This window comes from Lepidochelys olivacea (assembly GCF_965140295.1).
Source record: "Lepidochelys olivacea isolate rLepOli2 genome assembly, chromosome: 1".
Classification (NCBI taxonomy): domain Eukaryota; kingdom Metazoa; phylum Chordata; order Testudines; family Cheloniidae; genus Lepidochelys; species Lepidochelys olivacea.
The window spans coordinates 218,401,932-218,421,129 of record NC_140411.1 but is presented as its reverse complement, the minus strand read 5'-3'; the positions used below and the strand labels follow the sequence as shown (position 1 = coordinate 218,421,129).

Sequence of the window (19,198 nt, the reverse complement as noted above, 5' to 3'; positions counted from 1 at the left end):
GTTTGATGGTCACTGCAGAATGATGGGATCCCGCAGGGATGATGTTGGTGCATCACCAGCAGATGTGAGTTCCCTGGTTCTGGCAATTGATTAGTCCCGTCACCCATAATCTCTCACTATGGTATCAGACATCAGCGGGGCACGATTGACAAAGGCCTGTTGGAAAGCTGTCAGCAGCTGACTGTCCCAATCCTGTGAAGAGGAAAGAAAAGGACTTAAAGTGTCCATGACTGAGGAGAGGAGGGGAAAAGAAAGACACACACAACCCTGAGAAAAAACAATACAAGCAGCCGATGGAGATTTAGGACACTTTGGCCACATGGAACTTCACAGCAAGGATAGCAATCCCTGCCTGCTGCTTCAACATCCCAGGCCGCAGCCACTTGAGCTAAAGCCAGAGGAGAATCTCACTCCACTGACAGTGTAGGGTCTGTGACAGTAAGTTTTCCATCCAGCAGAAGGTAGTATTGCAGATGCACACCAGCCTGTTCATTACAATAACATTTCCCCCCCTAGCATCTTTCATCTGGGAATGTTAAAGTGCTTTGCACATATGAATAAGCTGAGCATCACCACACCCTTTGGAGACAGGTATCTTCCCACTCCCATACCCCTTGTACAGATAAGGGGAAAGGAAAGTGCACAGATCAAATTATTTGTCCAGGGTCATCCAGCAGAGCCAAGAACAGAGTCTAGATGTCCAAAATCCAAGTCTAGTGCTCTGCTCATACACAGCCCTGCCTCACGAGGAGGAGCCTGTAGCTCTATTGAAACAGACGTTGATCTCTGTCTAAATACAGAGTGATCAGGATCCATTCTGGGGCTCAGTAAAATCCTTGCAATAATGACATGGGCCCCTAACCAGTCAGTTAACTTGCTACTGCGTTCTGTTCAGCCACAGAGTAGAGCCACTCTTATGACAACAGGAGGTGTATGACTCCTACTGGCCTGACTAACAGACGCCGCAGGGCTTGAGCACTCAGGGACCCCGGAGGATGGCTCTGCAGCCTTGTGTCGTGCCAGCCCCAAGCTGCGTAACTGGATGGTTCGGGGGGATCAGCAATACAGATTCTCTCATCACCCCAATTTAAATACTGGCAGATGCATTCCCCTTAACTACAGTCGAACCCCATTTATCCGACCCTCCATTAACCATCTGTCCAGGCTAACTGGACAACCAGCGCACTGAAGTCCAGAAAGGGGCCATCTCTCCTGTGGCCACTAGAGGGTGCCACAGCATTGCGCTTTCCCATTCTGCAGTTGTCTGGATTTATGTTGATCTGATCCGGCTCTGGTCCCAATTAGATCAGATAAACGAGGTTCTGCTGTATGCAAGTCCCCTCCCACCCTCAGCATGCTTGTCCCAGCTTGGTGTTTTTCTTGAATGAAACTTTCAGGCCTCCCAGTGTGCACCAGACAGTCACACACAAAGCATGAGAGGATGCACCATCTACTCACCTCATAGGCAGGGGGCGCCATAGTCTGTCACAGCATTTTCTTCTGTAAGAGGCAGGGAAATTGACCATGCAACACATTTGTCAGAAACCATGAAAGCAGAGCCGAATGCAATGCCAGCACATTTGCTCATAGTAAAGAGAGAGCATACCCTAGACTGGCTAGACTCAGAATTGCTGATCTGTGTGTCATAGGCCCTGCACTGGTAACAGCTATGGGGGATTCTCCTTTAGCTCAAGTGGTCAGGGCCTTGGCTTTTGGAGCAGTGCATTCCAAGAACAGTGACATCCTTGGCAGCCTCAGAGTTGGCCCAGAACACCACCACTCCTTGACATGTCTCTAGCTCCTCACCTCTTGAAGATCCCAGGGCAGACGGGATATTATTTTCCCTATTACCTAAACCACCCACCATTGTGCCTCTCTGTCTACATTCCCTCACACAAAAGGAAAGCTCTTTTGGGTTCTGTCCTCTTCTTTTGTCAGAAGGGCCAGGCTCCCAGAGGAGACATCAGTCCATCCATTATGAAAACACTGGCACTTGCAGCATGCCCTAAAGTTCGCAGGCTCCGGGGTCAGCTGGATCTGCCTGAAGAGCAAGTTCTACAGCCCTGGCTCTCTGCAGGGAAATCTCTGCCCCCGGCCCCTGTCTGCTTCACCCTAGCGCTCGCTCCGCTGCAGTGAACAGACTGCTCACTAGGACACCGGAGAGCAAGCTCAGCTAGCACGTGTACAGCAGGGGGCAGGACGCAGGGCCGAGGGAGGGATTGGCCAGATATTCGCTATCAGACAGGTCTCTCCATCAGCTTCGATTTGAAGGAATCTAAGGTTCTGAGCTGCCGCTACAAATTGCTCATCCTGAGAGGTGCTGCGCTACCATGACAGGCATCGATTTCAAGGGGTGCTGTGAGTGCCCAGCGCCTTGCAGGATCGGGCCCCAGACTTCTGAAATAGTATAGCCACTGGTCAGCAGTTCTGAGCTCACCCGGCATGTAGTAATCAGAGTCCTTCGCGTTGGCAGGCTTCAGGTCCTTCACTTGGATTTCTTGCTGCACCACAAGGGTAAAGTACTGAGTCCCGAGTCAGCTAAAGAGCAGAGATGCAAAGGCAGACATTACAGCCAGAACCAAGATCTTGTGTGATAATATTTGCCTACAGCCAGCCTCTGTAGGGAGGGGGGGTCACCCACCATGGAAATGCACTATCATCCTAGTCCCATTTAGAGAGTCCTCTTTTCACTGTACACCACGGTCAGCCCTGATCCCAGCTGTAGGCCCACGGGAGATTTTCCCTTTCTTTATACCTTGATGCTCAAATGTGACCTTGAACTGTGGGTGCCTCCATCTGTGCCACTCTTTAGACACCTGGGGCCTGACCGTCCCCTGCCATGCGCCTTGTGCAGTCGTGTCCACCAGTGCAATGTGCAGTCAGAATGTTAGCACCAGCGTGGATGAGTGGAGAATTCTGATCTGGCAGCATGTCACATACTGTGGACTGGTGTAAAACCAAGACAGAGAGAGACAGCGTTTAAGGCCAGAAGGGATGTTTCCTGCCCGATCACCTAGTCTGACCTGCTGTATATCACAGTTCATCACCACCACCCAGCACCCGCACACTAAACCCAACCAAAATGACACCGAGTATTACAGTCCTCAGGAGACTACGCTATTATGTGCCACAGGCAGAGACTAGGAGGGACCAAGGTGCACCAGTGACTGAGGCCCCTGCAATGACAGGGAAATAATTAAGTGAGATATACCCAGGTGATCCTGGCATATGACTCACACACACACTGCACAGAAAGGAGAAAAAACCCAGGGTCTCTGCCAGTCTGACAGGGCGGAAAATTTCTTTCCAACCCCAGACATGGTGATGTTAGACCCTAAGCTTGTGAGCAAGACCCAGCCAGCCCAGCATCTGAGAGAGAAAATGCTCGGTGCCACCTCAGAGCCCCTGGCCCACCCTCCCTCAGTCCCATCTCCAGCCCCAGCCATCCCTGCTGCTTCAGAAGAAGGCGATTAAAAACAAAAAACTCCCAAAATACACTGGGGGGAAAAAATCCCTTCCTGGCCCTGGCAGGTGGTCGGCTGAAGCCCTGAAGCATGAGCTTTAGGAACACAGGACATAAACCAGAAGCGAGCCGTGGGGCTGCTGAGCCCTGCTCCCACCATCACATGCACCTCTGTCACACAATCACACTCACATTCATCCAGCTCTCTTGAAACAAATTCAGTGGTTTCCCCCCACAGGGTGGTTGTTCCAGAACCTCAGCTGTCTGATGGTAAGAAAACTTCTAATTTCCACCCTGAATTTGTTCATGGCTAATTTACATTCATTTGTTCTTGTGCCAGCATTATCCTTTAGCTTAAGTAGCTCTTCACCCTCCCTGTCATTTCCCCGATGTATTTATAGTGAACAATCACCCTTCTTTTTGCTAGATTGAATAAGCCAAGCCCTTCCAGTCTCTTCTCATAAAATAGGCCCTTCGTTCCCCTGATCATACTAACAGCTTGTCTGCATCTGTTTCAGTTTAAATTCATCTTTCCTGAACGTGGACAACCAGAAATTGTACAGTATTCCAGATGAGGTCTTACCAGTGCCTTGAATAATGGCATTAATATTTCTCTCTCTACTGGAAATGACTCGCCTGATACGTTCAAGGATCGCATTTGCTCTTTTCTCAACCACATCACACTTGTGTCTCATAGTCATCCTATGGTCAGCCTTAACACCCAGGTCTCCCTCTTTCTCTGTCCTTTTAACTGATGAGCCCCCAGATTGTAGCAGAAATTCTTATTATTAGAACCTAAGTGCATGACCTTGCACTTTGTACTATTGAATTTTATTCCATTTCTGGATTCCACTCCAGTCTTCAAAGTCATCCACATGTTCCTGTGTAATATTCCGATCCTCCTCTCTATTGACGATGCCTCCTAACTGTGTATCATCAGGAAATTTCCTTTTCTGTGCTAAGGTCATTAATAAAAATATTGCATAAGATTGGCCCCAAGACTGATCCTTGAGGAGCTCTGCTAGTAACCTCGCTCGAGTCCAATAATCCACCTTTCAGCACAACCATTTCCTTCTCCTCTTTAGCCAGTTCTTTTTCCACCATACAATGCTTGTACTGACCCTATGTAGAAGATACTAACCAATTTATTTGAGCATGAGCTTTCGTGAGCTACAGCTCACTTCATCAGATGCATGCCGTGGAAACTGCAGCAGACAACTTTATTATCATGCACATTGTGTAAAGAGTTGTCACTTTGGATGGGCTATCACCAGCAGGAGAGTGAATTTGTGTGGGGGGGTGGAGGGTGAGAAAACCTGGATTTGTGCTGGAAATGGCCCACCTGATGATCACTTTAGATAAGCTATTACCAGCTGGACAATGGGGTGGGAGGAGGTATTTTTTCATGTTCTCTGTGTATATATAAAGTCTGCTGCAGTTTCCACGGCATGCATCTGATGAAGTGAGCTGTAGCTCACGAAAGCTCATGCTCAAATAAATTGGTTAGTCTCTAAGGTGCCACAAGTACTCCTTTTCTTTGAACTGACCCTGTCTTCCCTAATTTAACTAATAACTTCCCATGTGGTACTGTGTCAAATGCTTTACTGCAGTCCAAGTATATTAGATCTACCGCACTTCCCTTATCTAAAATACCAGTTCCTTTTCCAAAGAAAGAAATCAGGCTAGTCTGGGATGCCCTACCTTTGGTACACACATGTTGCATTGCATCCCCTTTACCTCTACGAATATAATTATTCTTGCCTTCACAATTTGCTCTAAAACCTTGCATACTACTGAGATCAGGCTGTAATTGCCCAAATCACTTTTCTTCCCTTTCTTAACTAGAGGTATGATGTTAGTTATTCTCCAGTCATATGGGACTACTCCCAAATAGGTGGATTTATTAAAAATCATTGCTATGAGCCTAGCAATCTCAGATGTAAGTTTCAGTATTTTGGGACGGATATTATCCAGTCCCCCAGATTTGAGCACATTAAGCTCTTTAAATTTTCTTTCCACCTCAGATGTGGTCTTTTTCAATTCTAGACACTCATTTCCAACAACTGTCCTGCTTTCATGCCCAGGTTCCACATTATCATCCTTACTGAAAACCAAGGCAAAGTATTCATCTAGTTTTTGGGCCACATCTAGATTAGCTTTAATATTCTTCCCATCCACACTGCATAGTGGCCCAACCTCATCCTTCCTTATTCTCTTTTTATTTATATAACAAAATTAATAAGAGGGTTTTTTTAAATTTTTCATGGTAAGAGCTTGACTTTTAGAAAATGTTGGCATAAAGTAAAAATTGCTATCTTCCAAGCTGTAGCTTTCTTTGCTAGTCAACCCCTTTTTCCATTCCCTATAAGCTCTCTGCTTACTCCTAATCACCCTGGTGAGGTGGTTATTCATCCAACTGGGTCTGGAGCCATTTCCTACAAGTTTCTTCCCCTTACTTGGGATGCAAAAATGTCAGATAGGTTTTGTATAGTTGATTTGAAGAAACTCCAAGCCTCTTCCGCATTTAAGTCCTTGAGCTCGCCAGTCCAGCTGACTTCTTTAACTAACTCCCTTCATTTCCCAAGGGCTGCCCTTTTGAAATAAAAAAACCACAGCTCGGGATGACCTGGTATTGATTACCCTTCCGTTTCATTTAAACTGAATCAACTCATGATCACTCGATCCAAGGTTATTTCCTCTACAATGTCCTCACCACCTACTAAAACCAAGTCTAAAATTGTATCCCCTCTTGTTGGCAATGACACCCTGGTTGGATTGTCTGTGGGGACTGAATCTCTGGCATCTCTGGATCTAAAAGCATGAGCCTCTACTGCTTCAGCTAAAGGATCAGGTCAGGTAACACGAAGGTAGCAAAAGACTAACTCTCCACGTGGTCCAATCACGAGAGGGGAACAAGGAGCTGCACTGGGTTAGTTGGGCCTTGTTCTCAGAGGTGCCAAGCACTCACTGCTCCAGGTGAAATCAGTGGTGCTGTTGGTGCTCAACATCCTTGCGAACCAGGCTATAGGTGTCTCAGGCTGGGCGCTTGAAATTAGAGACTAGTTTATTTTAGAGCTAAAAGGAAGTTTGAGTTGAACTCACCTCATCCAGGTAGAGGGTGACTTGCTCGACTTCTCTTTCAATTTTCTTCACCACGGGCATTTTCTTTAACTGAGAATAGAAAACAAACCCAAAGACTCCAGCATGGAACATCTGTCTCCAGGGAGTCTTGCCTGCATGCAGGCAAGTGTGATACGTTCAAGGGAAGGGGTGGGTGGTGATTGTCCTGGGTGACCAGAATCCCACTCCTAGAGTCCTGGGATGGACTGTGGGTGCTGTGGCCCCTGGGAGGAGAAGAGCTAGAACTGGATTTCTCTGCCCACTGGAATGCACACATACATTTCTTCTTACTGCTTTGCGGATAAGCCTCCTCGGGGCTACAAACCAGTTTTCCCGGCACACAGACTTTATGGAGGGCTGTAGGCGGCTGTGTGCACGCTCACCTCTTCCAAGGACTTTGTCACAGGGCTGTAGCCAGACAGCATCTTCACCTTGATCAGCACCATGTTGGTGGACACACGGTTCCCAGTGTAGCTGCAAGAGCCCAGGGATAGAAGAGAGGAACATCACCCTGTGAGACTGTGATCCATGGAGCAGACAGATTCCAGCTTGGCCGTTGGGAGCCAGACAGAGAGATCTGCTTCTCTCTATAGGCATTCTCCTGCCAGCATCCCTCTCCCTCTCCATAACTGCAGTGTAATAAATACACACACCCCTGGATATGTGCCCCCCATTTACTCTCCATAGCACCTCCCCTACCAACTGTGTCCAAAGTTACAAGAGAGCAAATTCCTCAGGAGTTCCTGGTATTTATTGCTTCCAGTGGGGGCTGGAGATTCACAGCAGGGACATCTCACCCTCTCGCTAGCATGCCAGCGATTCTGACCCTAACCAGGCCTGGGAAAGGCAGAGGAGGCTGGAGTGACAAACTGCTGGGGCGGGGGAGGTCTGAGCTGAGTGTCAGGGCTGGTTCAGCCCGTGTATTGTGCATGACCCTCCACATTAGTGTTTCAGGGCCTAATCCTGCAAGATGCTGAACACTTCATGGGGAGCTGGGGGTGATCAGCACTGCTCAGGTCAGGGCCACAGCCTGCACCGCTCACCCCAGGGCTAGTAATATCCCTGGTGCTTGGGAGGATGGGGGAGGACCCTGTCCTAGGAAGACTGGGTCCGCAGCAGCACTTAGGCCTCTCAAGAGGAGTGGGAAAGGGGGACCCTGGCTGGCTGGAGATTGCTACAGAGCTGGAGGCTAACAGAGCCAGAAGCCCCCATGCACAGGGATGGCGAGTGGCAGCCGTGGGTCTCCTACCGGCTTTGAATGGTGACAGCAAAGTGGGCAGCATTCAGGCCGATGCACTCCGTCCTCACAGACAGCGCAAAGGTGAGGTCGCTCCTTGGAGGAGGGATGTTGTATCGCAGGGTGGTCTGTCAGAGAGAGGCAGACATGGACAGAGAGCCCCAGTGCAGGGGCAGATGTCACAGAGCAAACTGCACTCTCCAGGCCTTCTGCTGTCTCACACAGCTGGGGGAAAGGACCATACTGAGGACTGGGTAGGTTGGGTGGCTGCACTGTCCCACTGTGTCTGGCAATTGGCCACCAGGCCTCCTGGAAGACAGCAGCTCCTCTGGTCTGGTGGGGAGGGACTCCCTCATCACTGACTGAGAAACAAAAAAAAAACCCCTTAAACCCACAGCTACCCCATCCACCCAGCCCTGGGGACCTGGGGCAGGGTAGTTCCCAACTGCTTGCTCTCCAGTCCAGGCTGAATACCAGGGAGTATGCTCATCTCCTTCCTGCACCCATGGCTGGCTCAATAGGGTCTTCCCCCAGAGAGGACCCCTCTCCCTTGCCCAGACTGACCTGGAGGAACAGGCACCCGTGGCCCTGAGCCTGCACCGTGTAGCTGCTGGGGATGGCTGGCAGCTGCGCCGTCTGCAGCAGAAGCCGGTTGGTGGTGTCCACCTGGATCTCATGGCTGAAGCCCTCAGAGGAGATGGAAGCAGGGAGGTCAGGACCATCTTTGCTGTAGGTCTTGAGGGCATACAAGGCTAAGGCTTCAAGGGCAACCACAGTGTCCTGGGGAACAGACATATGATGGGGAAAACAGAGTCTGTGAACTCCCATCCCTCCTCCTGCCCCACCCCTCACACCACAGTGAGGGGCAACGTAGGAAGAGATTGAGGCTTCCCCTAGAACAGCTAGCATGAGCTGGAGAAAGATTTTCCCCCCAGCCCCCACATGCAGGTAGCTCCACACAGCCTCCCAGGCTAGGTGGTTTGTTCCCCCCCAGGACAGCATTATGGCCTACAGCCCATTCCTCTTACAGCCCCCAGATCAAGGTGGGTTCTCTGCCTGTGAGGGAAGCAGCAGGTTACCTGGGTTGAGGCAAAGCCTCCTTAGGGGTTCTGCTGCTTGGTGAGCCAGCTCACGATCTGGGATGCTTTTCTGATGTCAGCAGAAGACAAGTTTGGCTTCAAAAAATGAACCATGAGGATGCTAGATGTCAGCTCCACATCAGCGGATGGAGCCCGATACCAGTACATGGATCCCTCCTTCGGTTTGGGCTGCTGGGTCCAATACATTCGCCCATCTGAGGAGAAGTGGATGGGAAAGACACCTAGTGTATATAGTGTCTTCAGTGAGGGCTTGGCCAACAGCTACTGGCCCTCCCAATGTCCCTCAGTCTTGTCCTGCAGCCCCCTTGCTATTCCAGTGCTGGGCTCCTCACCCAGCTCTGCCAATGCCTCTTGTCCCTGCCCTGCAGCCCCCCTGCTATTCCTGTCCTGGGTTCCCCTCACAGCTGTGTCAGTGTCTCCATCCTGACCTGCGGATTGTCATACTTGCTAGGATGGCTGATTGATCCAATCCGTTTACTATTTCTTTCCTCATTACCTCATCCCCAACCAGAGCAAAGGCATTTGCTGCTCGTGCCTGGCTGTAGAGGCTGGAACTTCCAGGATCAGCATTGACTAGATCCTTTCTGCACGTCAGAGCTTTCTGCAAGACTGGGTCCTAGAATGCAAACAAGGGAGACACACACATTATGGAGGTACCTAACGGAGGGCAGTGCCGACAGAATGTGCGCAGATATGCGGAGTGTATAGGCCGCGTGTAGTCGGCGAGCACCTGGAGCACACACAGATCATGCTGCCATGAGGGAGAGTACATGCAGAGCACACTGTTTTCAGAGAGCATGTTCCTGCTGCTGATACTCACCGACTGCAGCAGCCCAGAGCGAATGAGGGCTGTGGTGATGACAGCCCTCAGCCCAAGTCCTTCCTCCACTGCACCATATAATTCCCCAACAGCTAGAGAAGAGGAAAGGAAACACAATGAGATCAGAGCACCGGGAGGTTTCCAGTCTTTGCTTCCCCAGCCCAGCTCTCCCTAAGCCACCTCCCTAAATAGAACACAGCTGCACCTACCACAGCCATGGTACCATTTACTTGGGAGGAGGTGGTCTGGGAAGGGTGTTGGAGCTTCCACCTCTGATGAAGCAGCTTTCCCCTCACAGCACACACCTTCCTAGCACAAACTGCTCTCTTCTTCCAGAGAGCACTGGGCCGATTTCCCTTCCCCGACCACTTTGTCTCCCAGTGTGCCCAGTCGCCGATTCCCAGCTTCTGGCAAACAGAAGCTAGGGACACCATCCCTGCCCATCCTGGCTAATAGCCATCGATTGACCTATCCTCCATGAACTTAGCTAGATCTTTTTTGAACCTGTTATAGCCTTGGCCTTCACAACATCCTCTGGCAAGGAGTTCCACAGGTTGACTGTGTGTTGTGTGAAGAAATACTTCTGTTTGTTTTAAACCTGCTGCCTATTAATTTCATTGGGTGACCCCTAGTTCTTGTGTTATGAGAAGGAGTAAACAACACTTATTCACTTTCTCTACACCAGTCATGATTTTATAGACCTCTATCTTAGGCCCCCTTTCCAAGCTGAAAAGTCCCAGTCTGATTAATCTCTCCTCAAATGGCAGCTGTTCCATACCCCTAATAATTTTTGTTGCCCTTTTCTGAACCTTTTCCAATATGTCTTTTTTGAGATGGGGTGACCACATCTGCACGCAGTATTCAAAATGTGAATATAACATGGATTTAGATCAAGATGCACCACATGTTGGTGATGCAGCCCCCTCCCCATTTCCTTTCTGTCACTCTCTGCCTTCTGAGTAGCATTCGGTACTGGGGAAGGCAGACCAGGCTGCTTGCTAAGGGGTCATGGGACAGTCTGGCAGCAGGGGCGGTTCCTGCAGGGGTAGCAGGTAGGATTGGTTGGAGATGGGGTTGGCTCAGGGCACTTGTGGGCTGTCCCTTTCCCAGAGGAGTGGGGATCTTCACAGCCGCAGTTAGAGAGCAGGGAAAATAATCGAGTTTTTTGGTTGTCTGCCAATTCCAAAACATGCCGGGGGGGGGGGGGGCGCGCGAGGGGGAATCACTTCACATTAAACTGAAAATGAAACTTTTTTGGAAATCGAAACATGGAAAAATATTTCCTTTTGGTTTGAACAAAATGTTTTGTTCCGATTTTGAGTCTCTCTGTAACGCTTGCATTGGTTTAAAAATTAAATGGAAAGAAACTTTGAAACAAAAAGTTGTTTTGAAGCCCCCCCCCAAAAAAATCAAAATGTTTTATCACCTTTTTTTTTGGCCAAAACAATTCAGCAAGGCCGACCCAAATTTGCAAACTGTTTCGGTGCTGCTCAATTTGCATTTTTCACCAAAAAAGTTTCAGCCAAAATTTTTGGCCTAGCTCTACATTCACCACCCCAGATAAATATGGCCCCGACCAAGCACAGCCCTGGATCAGGGGAGATCCTGGCTCCATAGGGCAGGCTGTCCAGTGACATGGCTTCCCCAGCAGTGTAGCTGGGCTTTGCTCCTGACACACAGCTCAGGGGACAGAGTGGGAGGCAAAACTGGGGAGTCTGGAAAGCAGCGGGGGGTGCATTGTACCATCAAGCCGTTGCTGAAGAGCTTCCCCATGATCTGGAAGCAGCCGGATGGCATCTGGCTCCAGGTCAGGGCCCTGGCAGCATCCTTTATGTTCTGCTCGTCTATGTGTAACCCTTCTGCCCGTCAGAGTTGGCAGCAACAAGGGCCGGGTTCAATATCTAGGGGATTCATTCCAATAACACAATGCAAACCGGCTCGAGCCCCCACCCAGTGACCTGGGACAAATATATACCACCCCCACTGGGCGCCTCCAAGAGGCAATACTTCCCCTCTCGCAAGCACATAGTCTGAGTGTAGCAAAAAGCTTTTTAATAACAGAGAGAAACAATGTGGCATTATGTTGGGGAAACACCACCAACAGGATTCGTAACACAACCCATGAGCAAAAAAAGCCACCCCAAGCAAATTGGTGCATGTCCCTTTCCCTTTGCTTCTTGAGTCCAGCAACCCCAAATCACCCAAGTCCCAAAAGTCCAATGACCCAAAAGTCTCTGTCCCTGGCAGCCCCAGAGTTCGAAAGTTTATCTGCAGAGCTTTACCTCCCAACCTGGGTGGAGATGGGGGGGGGGAGAGGTAAAGGGCACCTTACATGATCTGAAGCTGACCGCCCCACAGCTCCATAGGCCTTCGCTCCACCAGCCACCTCACGAACTGCTTCGCTCAGCTCCACTCCGCTGCTCCACCAGCCGGTCCACAAACTGCTCCACTCCACCTCCCACAAGCAGCTCCTGCCGTCCTATGAACTGCTCCACCAGCCTGCCCACAAGGCACTCCAGCCATCCCACAAACTGTTCCACAATATATCTTCAGGCTCCCCCACTACTTAACACAACGCTCAGTGATTTCAGCTCTTAGTCAGTTCAGCTCCTTAGTGAATTCAGCTTGTAGTAAGGGAGCCTCAGTGCTGGTGCACCATTAGCCCAAAATGAGCTCAGCAGCCTGTAACTAGACTCCTAATGGAATCAAAATTAACTCTGATATTCCACAGTGGAGAGAGAAGGAAGTGCAATTAGCATGTAAGGCTCTCACCAAGGGGCCTATGCCACCAAGTATTAATACTTGTACCCAACCTCTCTCAATTTACAGAGTTTTGGAACCCATGACCCTTGCCTAGCGAGTGCTACTTAGTTGATGGTGAGTCCCTCCATCATAACAAAAGGCCAAGTACAGTTCCAAGCACAGTTCCCATAATCAGGGTAATAACAATTTATTCTTCCTGCCCCAATAACAGAGACACTGGGGATCCCACAGCAGCCAAAGTGACCATTTGGGCAGCTATGGCCTCATTCTAGGCGTGGTGGGTGTGCCTATGCAAATGAGATCGGCCCCTGAAGTTCTTTTCCACAATTTGCCACACCTCACCACCAGATGTCAGGGTGGAGCTCATCCTGACACTGCTTACATATGTGGATGGAGTGCTGGGCTTGGCAAAATGTCTTGAGGACAAGAGCGGTCAGCCTGAGGCCAGGGAAGAGATGGGTGGGGGACAGAGAACACGAGGGTTGCTAGTCCCAGAAGAACGGTTTCTAAAAGGACACAAACATCATGGTATCTCCCATTGTATTTTGCGCGTGGGGTGAAACAAATGGGCTGCCTCCCGATGTAGTATTAGGAGAGTAGGAGGGGGCAAACAAAAGCAACACACAAAATAAAAAAGATCTGAAGTTTTCAGCCCTGAGCTCGGACTCACCCCCTCCCACCAGGACATTTTGGAGCTTCTGATAATTCAGTGTTGTTTCTCCCCTCTGGTCCCTGCTATTCTCACCTCATTCCCCAAGTGCGGGTGGGGACAGCAGGGCTGAAATCCCAGCTGCAGACCTGAGTCAGAAGCTCTATGTAGTGCAGTAAGGATGTGTCAGCATGACTGAGGGACCTACCTGCAAACCCAGGTGTGCAATGCAGCACGGACACTTAGTTTGAAAAAAACAAGTCCGCAAGCTGGGGTCCCACAGATCCAGGCTCGGTGTGCAGCATAGACTTACCCAAAGAGCCATGGGAGTCTTGTGAGAGGAGAAAGCTTTTGCAGTCAGATTTTCAAAAGGTGGCATCTTATGTTGGGATGCCCAACTTTGGACACCCAAACATGGAGACCCCCCCAAATCAGTACATCAGCTCCCGAGTCAGATTTCCCAGCCCCAGTGTCAGTTCAGAGTAGCATCAGATGCTCCGAACCTTCTCAGGTTCCCTATACTTAGGGCAGTGCTTCCCTGGCCAGATCTGTTCCTCTTTGCCATGCCTGACCTGAGCTCAGCCAGCTTTCAGCTCATGCTCTGGGGATCTCTGCTTACCAGGTGTTCTCTGGACCATGGCCTTCTCCGAAGGCGCTGTATGAGCCATCAATGTGCTTATACCGGAGCTGTCGCTGGTATCCTCCGGAGAGCCAGCCAGACAGTGAAGATGTTTTGCAGCCATCCCATTCTTTGGGAGAGTGATCTCCCTCCCAGTTAGTCTTTATAATAATAATGTTCAGAGTTTTGCACCTGAGCAGCTCCACCAAAGGGATTGGCAGAGGTATGCAAGCATTATTGTCCCCCTTGTACAGATATGGGATAAAAGAGGATTCTGCACTCATTTACACCAACGTCAATCTGGAGTAACTCTTGTGACATCAGTAGAGTTATGCTGGATTCACCCAGCTAGGAATCCAGGAGCAGGACTCTCCTTACAGCTTCATCATGTGATCAGCTTAGTAGCTTGACCCAGTTTATGTTGCTCTGAGGTGTGAAAAGTCCATGCCTCTGATCAACGTAGTTAAGCCAATCTAAGGCCCCTGTGCAGACAGCACTAGGTCGACAGAAGAATTCGTCCATTGGCCTAGCTGCCGCCTTTTGGGGAGGTGGATTACCTCTGCCAATGGGAGAGCCTCTCCCAGCAGCATAGGTAGCATCTACACTGAAGCACTACAGACGCACCGCTGCAGAATTTCTGGTGTAGACAAGCCCGCAGCAACCTCTCACAGCTAGCACCACAGCCTAAATTCAGATCCGCTCACCGCTTTCCAGGAAGCCAGCAGCTTTCTGTTTGATCTCTGGCCTGTCTCCTCCAGGTACCGTGTGATGAAGACATTGGGGGCGAAACGCACCATATGTTCTGCTCTCTGCATCCAGCGGACATCTGCAGGAGGCCGTCGATGTTCTGCAGTGCTGTTCCCATGATGTCTCCTGTGGGACCAAACCACGCCATAGAGGGCTTTATAGATTGATGTACATAAAAATCCTTTTTGCTGACATAGCCTGTGAAATAACCTAGAAACATAGGGCCTGATTCACCTCTCCCCTACTCTGGTGTGAATCAGGAGTCAAGCCAATGGAGTTACGGCAGGGTAAAGTTGGTGTGACAGGAGAACCCGGGACATAGGAGGTATCATTACTGGTCCAGATTAAGGACCCATTCAGAAGTCCAATGTCACACCTCCTACTAGGGTGACCAGATGTCCCGATTTTACAGGGACAGTCCCAATTTTGGGGTCTTTTTCTTATATAGGCTCCTATTATCTCCCCATCCCCATCCTGATTTTTCACACTTGCTGTCTGGTCACCCTACCTCCTACTGTGCTGAACCAGATGACAAATCCTACTAGTTCTATAACAGAGGGGCCAATGCAGGATGAGTCACAGGAAGGCAAAAATTCCCCATAATGCATATCACTGTGCAATACTTCCTCTTGGGGGGACTGGTTGGGGGAATTTTCAATTGATTCCCAGGTGGAGATCACTTTATTCACTAGAGCATGAGGTTTCAGAGCCCTGGTCATTATTATGCTAGCTAATGGCACTGCAGATGCTGTTCTCATTCATAGGTCTCCTTTTTAACCCCCCAAAGCCATTTTCCTCTAAATCCTGCAGCAGGGAGTTGCACAGGTTAATTATGCTTTGTATGAAAAAAGTATTTGAGCAGTGTTGTCGTCCATTTTATCCTGCTCTTTTAGGAGTAGCTTCATAATGGGGCTTCTCCCATTCAGATGCCTCCAAAGGACATGTGTATATTTTAAATATACAAAGAGTGTGTGAGAAAGAGGCGCACTGACTGGGCAGTGATCCTGTAGGGAACAATCTTGCATTGGCTAAGGGGATTCAGGGCAGGCGGATAGACAAGAAGGGGGCTGTGGTAACAGAAATCTTCCACCTTTAGCTCATACAATTCTATACAAACTGATCATCACAGTAAGTGGAGTTCTACCAGGGGTGAATTTGATCCTCTGTGAGAAGAGGGCATTAGAAGGAGAAAGTCTCCGACATGGAGAATCCTGTTTTCCAAGGAAGCCCTGGCTCAGACAGACAGACAGACGCTCCTCACCTAGAGTGGAAATGTCCGCTCTCTCTGACCCTGGCACCACATCCCCCGGCACAGCCAGAGTGATGGTCTCTGAAGTGGTGTTCCCTGCGAACGACAAAAGCACTGGCCTGTCAGCATGGTGGAGTGACATGGAAGCCCAGCCTGCACTAAGCATCCCCATGGGGCAAATGAGATGTGGGATCCTCTGGATCTGAACATGCCAATAATTGACATCAGGATTCAAAAGATTCCCTGGACACCGATGGTCTCCTGGGACACGAAAGGAATGGTGAACTTTACAGCAAGTTACACTGACAGGCCCGCACGGGAACTCCCCGCACCTTCCCTGAAGCCATATTGATGGGGAGACGAAGGTGGAGGGTTTGTCTTCTTCCAGGCCATGGAATGGGGTGTGGGGGTTTGTCCGTTATGCTCATGTGGGTAAATGCAGTGGATCAATAGTAGAGCTGCATAGTGTTGCTGGGGCCTCGTAACATGGTATCATGATGGCCTGATAGAGTGGATATGGTTGTGCTGGGGCTTACTGGCAGAATAATATGGCCAGACATGTCTACACTGCAATGTAAGTCCAAGGTTTGAACTCAGGCTCAAGCCTAACCACCCTCCATCTACACACAAATCGCATTAACCCAGGGCTTGGATCCAGGGTCCCAGGACCCCCCACCCCCGCCCCAAGGTGGAGGGTCCAAGCCCTGCGTCAAGCTGGGACTCAGGGTTCAAGCCCTGCGGCTTTGCAGTGTAGAGACGGCCCCATTGGAATCATGCTTTGGGAGTCTGCCAAAAGTATCCCACAATCCTGTGGGCTGACTTTCTTTGTGTTCTGGACAATCAACTTTTCCCCACTCTGCTCAAGAACAATAGGCTAGAGAGGGCATATTTTGGGAAGGTGCTAGGAAGTCTGGGATAGGGATGGTTGGACTTGGGCCCTCATAATACAGAGTAGATGCTGGAGCCCCAGGTTGGGACCCAGGATTCAACAATTCCTAACCTGGGATTACAAGAAAGTGTAGATGCTCAAGCCCTAGGTTAACGAACCCAGGGTCTGCTAACTCGAGTTCTACTAATCCTGGGTTTACCCTGCAGTGTGGACATACCCTTCGAGGCAGGGTGGCCCAAGTTGTCAGTGACAGAGTGGCATAGTGGCTCTGTGACATGGTTATTCAATTGTTCAGTGGTACCAGGAGCTTGTGCTGCCATGAAAGACCTTCTTGTCTGACAGCGGCCCCCTTCCCGCAAAGGTCCCACAGCCCCTGTCTGTCCCCTCTCATCAGGGCTCCTCTTGCCCAGCCCGATATCATGGGGGTTGCTGGTAGATGACATTATTTCTGTTTCACCTCCCACCTCCATGCACACATAGGTGTCCAGTAGAACATCAGCCACCTCCCCCACATTCCCCAGGAGCGCCCCCCCTACCTTTCGGGCACAGGAGGGAGGTGTGGGTGTTCTCCTCTGGCAGTCCCTCTGCCTGGCGGAAGAGTGCAAACAGGCTCAGAAGGGGAAATATTGACAGATAATAAGGCAACATAAGCACCACCAGGTCCCTGGAGCGCCTTTACCCAGTAACCCTCTTGGGACCCCCAAAATGCCTCTCAGAGTGGCCAGGTATCTGTTTTAGACCAATCTGTGCTCATCAAGACACCCTAGTCAGCCTCACCACGAGGCATTGGGCAGGCCTGGATTGCCCCCGCGGGGGTTAACCAGGGGTTATCTCCACTCCCCCACATAAGTCAATGGTTCAGTGTAAGGCTGTGACTGACACAAAGTTTTTCAAACCGCATCCTCAGCGGGCCCCACAGCAGGACCTGACCTTGACCAGCAGGGGTTTATTCACTGTATCTTTCCCTCCTGTCTCTAGCACAACAGTCATGTTCTCTGTGCAAACATCCTCACGTTCAATTGCCCCAGCAGTGATGGTGAAATTCACCTCCCCTGTAAAACCAATTGTAAATATATTGACTAGACCATCGAAAACCCGCCCTGGAATTTGGTCAGCTGGATCCTTTCCTCCAGTTCACCCAGGCCTCTCAGTCCTGCCCTGCAGCCCGCCTGCTATCCCAGCCCTGGGCTCCCCACACACCCTGCCAGTGCCCCTCAGCCCTGCCCTGCAGTTCCAGTCACTCACCCCTCCTTACCCAGTTTTGTAGCCTTCTCGTCCCAGGAGAAGGTTTTTGCCAAATCAGGGCAGAGGCAGGCAGTGAACTCGACATTCGATTGCACAAACTCAAAATCCCCAGAGTCCTTTAGGCTAAGCTGGATCTGGGGTGAGACAAAAGGGGAACTGGGGTGAGATTTGTTTCTGCCTCTTCCCCTCAAACTTCTGATCTGGATGTTAGTCAGGCCCCTAGTCCCAGGTCAGGGGTCATTGGCACCTAGTATGGCAAATAACCTGGGAGCAATCAATCCTCAGCTGACACCACAATTCTTGTGGGGTTCAGCCCTGCTGGAATGGGGCAATGTGGGAGACTGGGGTGGGATGGGGTTGTGAAGAGCTGGCTGGATCCCCAGAGATCCTGTTCCAAGGTGATTGATGAGTTCTACCCTTCACTGCGGTAACACCTTGTCTGGATCTCTGTTAATGGGGAAAGACTATTAGAGGGCCCTTCCCCCCAGATAAGCCACTTACCCCCATGCACTGTGTTAGGTAGCTGAAGACTTTGACCTTTAGGGGGAATGACTCCCCCCGAATCACAGAGTAGGGCAAGGCCGGTTCCACAAAGAAGGGCTTGAAGGTCCGCAGGCTGACAGTCTCAGAGATTCCCAAACCACTGTGCTCTGAGATATAGAAAGTCATGGCTTTCCAGTCGGTGATTGTGTCAGGGACTGTGAGTGGCAGCTCGGCAGCTCCTGAGTCATTGGGGAGACAGGGAGAGGTGCTGTTTCAGAATGGGACTGTGCAACCCTGGGTCCCATCAGCACCCCACTGTTGCCAACACACTACAGTGGGCGGTGGGGGGGGGAACTTAAGGTTATGAGTTGTCACTGGATAATTAAGACTGAGGCTAGTGCTCCATTATACGCTTTATTTTCAACACCTCCTTCACTTCACCCGAAAGAACCAGCTACCCTGAAATTTCACGTGCTATATCTCATCCTAGGGTTTTCTGGGTGATCTGATAGGGGCTGGAGGGGACTCGGAAAGGAAGTGATGGTGTTTCAAAAAAAACAAAAAAAAACAAACCACACCACTCCTGGAGTTGACTTTTTGGAAAATATCCCTGACTTTTACTGGCTCATGATATCTCCAAAATGGCCTGGCTACAAACTCCACATTTGTTTTGTTGGCCTCACTGAGAAGAGGTGCATTTAAGTATTCTGGGCTGGTTGTTTTTTCAGTGGGGAAATGACAGAGTAAGGAGCTTGTGATGGAGTGTACATACTCCACACTAACACAGAGCAGGGGTGTAAAGAGAAGCCAGAAG

At 50.1% G+C, this 19,198-nt stretch overlaps 1 pseudogene across 1 annotated transcript in view; it reads right to left on the bottom strand.

Moving 5' to 3' along the window:
* Positions 1 to 109: 109 nt before the first annotated feature.
* The window catches only part of LOC311520911 (alpha-2-macroglobulin-like protein 1), a 51,033-nt pseudogene continuing 31,944 nt past the window's right edge, over positions 110 to 19,198 (bottom strand). The window contains exons 15-32 of the transcript XR_014714734.1: positions 18,403 to 18,652; positions 17,912 to 18,035; positions 17,193 to 17,240; positions 15,780 to 15,863; positions 14,476 to 14,644; positions 13,772 to 13,853; positions 12,886 to 12,941; positions 11,484 to 11,584; positions 9,741 to 9,815; positions 9,417 to 9,536; positions 8,900 to 9,114; positions 8,385 to 8,600; positions 7,833 to 7,948; positions 6,967 to 7,057; positions 6,566 to 6,634; positions 2,829 to 2,946; positions 2,438 to 2,533; positions 110 to 192 (exon numbers count right to left, since the gene is read on the bottom strand). The product of XR_014714734.1 is annotated as an alpha-2-macroglobulin-like protein 1 (transcript). The remainder of the gene's footprint in view (positions 193 to 2,437; positions 2,534 to 2,828; positions 2,947 to 6,565; positions 6,635 to 6,966; positions 7,058 to 7,832; positions 7,949 to 8,384; positions 8,601 to 8,899; positions 9,115 to 9,416; positions 9,537 to 9,740; positions 9,816 to 11,483; positions 11,585 to 12,885; positions 12,942 to 13,771; positions 13,854 to 14,475; positions 14,645 to 15,779; positions 15,864 to 17,192; positions 17,241 to 17,911; positions 18,036 to 18,402; positions 18,653 to 19,198) is intronic.